The 5,694-nt window shown below is 38.3% G+C and overlaps 1 pseudogene across 1 annotated transcript; it reads left to right on the forward strand.

The window, feature by feature from the left end:
- Positions 1–611: 611 nt before the first annotated feature.
- LOC138839466 (poly(rC)-binding protein 2 pseudogene) lies at positions 612–1,881 on the forward strand (annotated as a pseudogene). Its single transcript, XR_011375980.1, has one exon. The product of XR_011375980.1 is annotated as a poly(rC)-binding protein 2 pseudogene (transcript).
- Positions 1,882–5,694: the final 3,813 nt, after the last annotated feature.

The raw sequence follows: 5,694 nt of genomic DNA on the forward strand, positions 1-5,694 counted from the left end.
TTAATTGAAGTAGAATAAAAACCTTTAAAAATACTATAATTTTTTGATAAAATGCCACCAAGATCAAGGTATAATGGAATTCAGTCACCCTACCAAATTGTCCCATCTTCTCTACAGAATATTCTTGCATCTAGCTCCAGCCTCTGGTAGTGATTGATTGGTTCCCTCTGTCATTTATAGTTCTATTCTTTAGAAAATGTGATACAAATAGAATTAAATAGCATTTCAGTTATTTTTTTTCACTTAGCAAAAGATCTAAATATGCTCTTGTGTTCATTAGTAGTGTACTGTTTTCCTTTACTTGCGGAGTACTATTACATTGGTTTAGATATATGACAAAGCTTGTTAATTCATTCACAAATTCTTCCTAAATTTGACTATTATGAACTCATCCATAAAATATTCATATAGTAAAATATGTGTTTTTATGAAAATAAACTTTCTGTCTCTAGTAAAATTTGGGAGTGGGATTGCAGATTTGTGATGTAAGAATGTGTTTTACATCATAAATGAAACTGTGACAGACTAGTAGAGGCATCAACCAGAACAGCCACAGCCTGTGCCCTCTCAGTCCGCCCGCTGCCCTCGACCTGCTCCGGGGTCTCATTCCCCATTCCTCCTCCTCCTCCACTCCCTCCTTCCTCCTCGGCCTTCCCACCTGTTCCCACTGTTCCACCCCAGCCTCCCACCCTTCCTCTTCCCTCTGGCTCCTTTTTTTCCCCTGAGTCACCTGGATTCTGCAGTTTTTTGATCACCCAAAGTCCAGCTTCCTATAACACTGCTCGACATGGACACCCGTGAGATGGAAGGTGGATTAAATGTCATTCTCACCATCCGGCTACTTATGTATGGAAAAGAAGTTGGCAGTATCATCGGAAAGAAAGGAGAATCCGTTAAGAAGATTAGAGAGGCGAGTGGTGCACGAATCAACATCTCAGAAGGGAATTGTCCTGAGAGAATTATCACCTTGGTTGGACCCACTAATGCCATCTTTAAAGCCTTTGCTATGATCATTGACAAACCAGAAAAAGACGTCGGCAGATGTATGAACAACACTACAGCTACCAGTAGACCTTTGATCACTCTAAGGTTGGTGGTTCCTGCTAGTCAATGTGGCTCTCTCATTGGAAAAGGTGGTTGCAAGATCAGGCAAATACGAGAAAGTACAGGGGCTCAGATCCAAATGGCAGCAGACATGCTTCCCAACTCAACTGAGAGGGCCATCAGTATTGCTGGCATACCACAATCCATCATTGAGTGTGTCAAACAGATCTGCATGGTCATGTTGGAGTCTCCTCCAAAGGGCATCACCATTCCTTACCGGCCCAAGCCATCAAGTTCTCTAGCCAGCTTTGTAGGCGGACAGGACAGGTACAGCACCGGCAGCAACAGTGAGAGTTTCCCCCACACCAGCCCGTCCGTGTCCTTCAACCCTGACCAGGAGGGATCGTCCATAGATGTGACCAAAATGCACCCGTTGGCAATACAACAGTCTCATTTTCCCATGACAAATGGCAGCACCGGATTCCGAGCATATTTGAATGCGTCTGCTCACGCTACTTGTCAAGAACTCACCATCCCAAATGATTTGATTGGCTGCATCATTGGGCGTCAAGGAGCCAAAATCAATGAGATCCGTCGCATGTCTGGGGCGCAGATCAAAATTTCAAATCCAGTGGTAGGATCTCCTGACAGACGGGTTACCATCACTGGATCTGCTGCCAGCATTAGCCTGGCTCAATATCTGATCAATGTTAGGCTTTCCTCGGAGACCAACCGCATGGGGAGCAGCTAAAGCAATGCAGACTCATCCCTAATTCCTGTCAGCTGTAAGCCTCTACTACCCCTAATCCATCTGTGTAGTTTCTGAATAGTCAACGATATCAGGTTTTAAATAGTTTGTAAACTTCAGTAGCTACACACTCTATAGTCCACTTGTGGTTTTTTAATTAAGGCATTTGAATTCCTTTCCCTGTTTAGCTGTTAATGCTAAGATCATATTTAGCTTTATAAGCCCCCCCCCCATTTTCGTGGGTTTGTTTTTGGCTCATGAATTTGCCATGAAAACTGTAAGAGTAGAATATTAAGTAATAATGGAATATCAGTTGTGTAATGCCAGGATTTCTTTTTAATATTAAAAGAGGGGCTGGTGCTTTTTATGTTTTGATGAGATACGAGATACCACAAGTGATTCATGTGGGTATCAGTCCTGTTGTCTTGCTTTTATTTTTGTACCTTTTATTCTTAGCAAGACCCAGGCTGGGTTTTGTATGTAAGTTTATCTGATTGGGGAGGGGAAAGAGAAGCACAGAAATGATGGTACAAAGGGTGAACTAATTCACTAGTGATACTCACTAGACCCTATGTTGAAAATGAATTATACAACTTGTGGCAAAAGGAGATCAGGAGGGGAAAGACTGGAACAAAATGAGAGAAGGGGTGGCACTGTTAAAATGTATTCAATACCTGGCTTATGGGCCTCTAACCCCCATGCACATAACCTTTACAATACAAAATTAGAAAGACTATTTAAAATATTTTCATCAGTTCTACAACTGCATTTTTATTGGTCCTTAATATTCTTTTCCCATAAGCCAGTACCTTGTTGACCCTTGTAAAATTTGTGCCCAAAGATTGAGGATTATATTTTCCTAGGACTTGACTTGCAAGAATTCCTGTGGTAGTGGAAGAGATTGTACATCTATGATGTATTGCTAACTATCTGATGAAGACTCAGGTTCCCCATTTGTTAAGAAATGGAAAGACATGAAAAATCATATTAAGTAAAGTAAACCAGACCAAAAGAAATATAAGTCTCATGGTTTCCCTCATTTGTAATAATTAGTATGTGTCTAGGGAAATTTTATCAGATGAGCAGAAAAGCTCAAAAGCTATGTACATATGACCATATAAGAGAATGCTAAGTGAAATGAAGCCCCAACTATGGACACAGGGGTTTTTCTTTGTTGTTGTTGTTTTAAAATGTACTATGTGATTTTTTTTGTTTCTTTTGTATGTTCTTCACCCTATGGTATATCCCATGTTGTCACTGTACTTGATTTTGGTCCCCTGCATCTTGTATATATATATATTTGTCAAATTTGGGAACGAGATAGGGAATAACAAAACACTGAAACAAGGACACAGGATGAACCATTGCTACAATGATAATCACAAGACAGTATACTGGAAATTAACTTTACAATCTGGGGGGGATGTTGGAGGTGGAGGAGGGAAGGGATAGTGGGAGAACAACAATGGAAGGGGTGTGACAAAGCTGGACAAGAAATGTACTCATTGCCTTACCCATTTAACTGTAACCCTCTCTACAGCTTCTTTACAATAAAATAAAATTTTAAAATAGACTCAGCTTCTTGGGAATGTCTGTGCCTTTGTTCACATTTGCATACTTTTAAAAGTTAAGTATCTTGTTCAAAAAAAGAAGCTTTAAAACTTTTGCAGACAAAGTATGGTAATGAATTTTTATCAGTTGTGTATGATCTTTGAGGACTACAGAAATCTGGGCCCAGGATTCCATTAAATAATAACTCTCCACTAAATAATAACTCTCTGGCATGGCTTTAAGCTAAAAACAACAACAACAACATCAACAAAACAGTTGTCTCTGTAGGATACCACCACACAATTTCTCTGGCAACAACTAGCTTGATCATTACCAGTTAACTAATACAGTTAACAGAACCCTTCCTTTTCCCTACCCTATTGCCTCTCTCCCTTAAAACATTCAGTTACTTCTGTACAAATTGCGGTGGAAGCCAGATTTTTTCCATTCTATCAGTACTTAGTAAAGTGTATTTTCATCAGTTTATAGTTGTTTTAGCACTGTCAGTTTTCCACAGTCTCACTAGCACCTGGTATGTATTGCTAATATTTTTGTTGGCACTATAGTTTGAACTCAGCTGTGGCTTGCAAGGAAGTTATTCTGTCACTCAAACTAGGCCTCCAATCCATTTTTGCATTTTTAGGTAGAATCTCACTTATATTTTTGATCCAGTCTGAGCTACAATTCTCAAACTTTTTCTTCCTTTTACCACTGAGGATGATAGGCTTCTGTAGCTGGGATAACAGCTGTGTACCACCTTGCCCAGCCACTTACTAAGATGAGAGCTCATAACTTTAGCTGGGAATGTTCTTAAACCATGATCTCTCATCTTCGCCTCCCAACATGCTAAGACTTTGGGTGTCAGTCATCGTGTCCAGATGTATTTCCAAATTTTGTTTCACTAAGTTCATATTACTAGTGCATTCAAGTTTTGATTTGCATTTTTAATGTAATGACTAATGATGTTGAATATTTTATTCATAGTAATATTAAATATTTTACAATCTCTTTTAGTGAAATACTTTTAAAACTTTTATCCATTTAAAAAAAAGTATATTAAGTGAAGTAAGCCAGGCCCAAAGAAACATAGGTCCCATGGTTTCCCTTATTTGTAATATCTAGTATATGTATGAGTCAAGCGGAAAAGGTCAGATAATGTGATGTCAGGAAAATGAACCCTTAGATGTGTATTTTAATGTTTTTTTCTTTCATGCATGTGTTTCTAATGCATTTATAAGATTATCTCTTTGTTGCTTTGTATGTTCCTCCCCCACAGTATAACCCCTGCTTTCACTATATTTGATGTCAGTATAACTTGTGGAGGAGATGGGGAAAAACCAGTTGTTTAAGGATACAGGTGGACCTGTTGCAACAATGAGAAGTACAAGTTGTCATGTCCAAAACGAGCGGCGGGGGGGGGGGGGGGGGGGGGGGCGAAGGAAGATTGGGATGGGGGGGAGCGGGGAGGCTGGGAAGGGATGTGAAGGGTAAACAAAGGAGGAGGCTGCAATGCTTGGTAAGAAATGTATGCATTATCCTGCCCATGTAATTGTAACTCCTCTGTACATTATGTTCACAAATAAAATTAAATTAAATTAAAAACTTTTATCCATTTTTAAGTTACCTAATTATTTTCTTCATATGTGCTGTATACCAATCATATGTTAGATGTAGGTTCTTCTAATTTGTTTTCCTAGTGTGTGTTTTAACTTCTCATTAGCTTTCAAAGAGCAGAAGTTTTGAATTATTGTGTCTCAGCATCTCTAGCATTAAGATTATAAATTTATGACAACATACTTTCTTCTCTTGGTTTTTGAATGAATATATATTTCTATCAAATGCTTTACCTACATTGAAGTGATTCATTCTTTGTATCTTTTAAAGGATAAAAGTTAAATGTTCATATTTTCTAATACAAACCATTCTCAATTCCTGAGATACACATCTAGCTTTGTCATACATTTTCGTAAATTGTAGGATTTTGTTAGTTTTTTGTCTGTGACCATGGAATCTGTAGTCAAAGTATAATCACTGATTTTTCTTTTTTAATATTTGTTTCGTTCTGCCATGCTTATACCAACCTCACTAAGTTGTGTATTTTCTCTTTCTGTCTCCTTGGAAGAGTTGCACGTATTAGAAATATCTGCTCCTTTACTGTATTGCTTTTAAAACACTGTAGGGCAACTGTTTAATTTGCCAAAAGTTCTCACATGACTGGTTTGATATCTGTGGTAGTTGAATCTTCAAATTTTTATTTCTTCTTGAGTCAGTTTTAGTTATTTATATATACTCCGGGAATTTTCCATTTCACCTAACTTTGCTGGTTCACTGACAAGATTTTTGAGGAATCT

Source organism: Dipodomys merriami, unplaced genomic scaffold, assembly GCF_024711535.1.
Source record: "Dipodomys merriami isolate MVZ:Mamm:240054 unplaced genomic scaffold, mDipMer1.0.p SCAF_3, whole genome shotgun sequence".
In the NCBI taxonomy this organism is placed as follows: Eukaryota; Metazoa; Chordata; class Mammalia; order Rodentia; family Heteromyidae; genus Dipodomys; species Dipodomys merriami.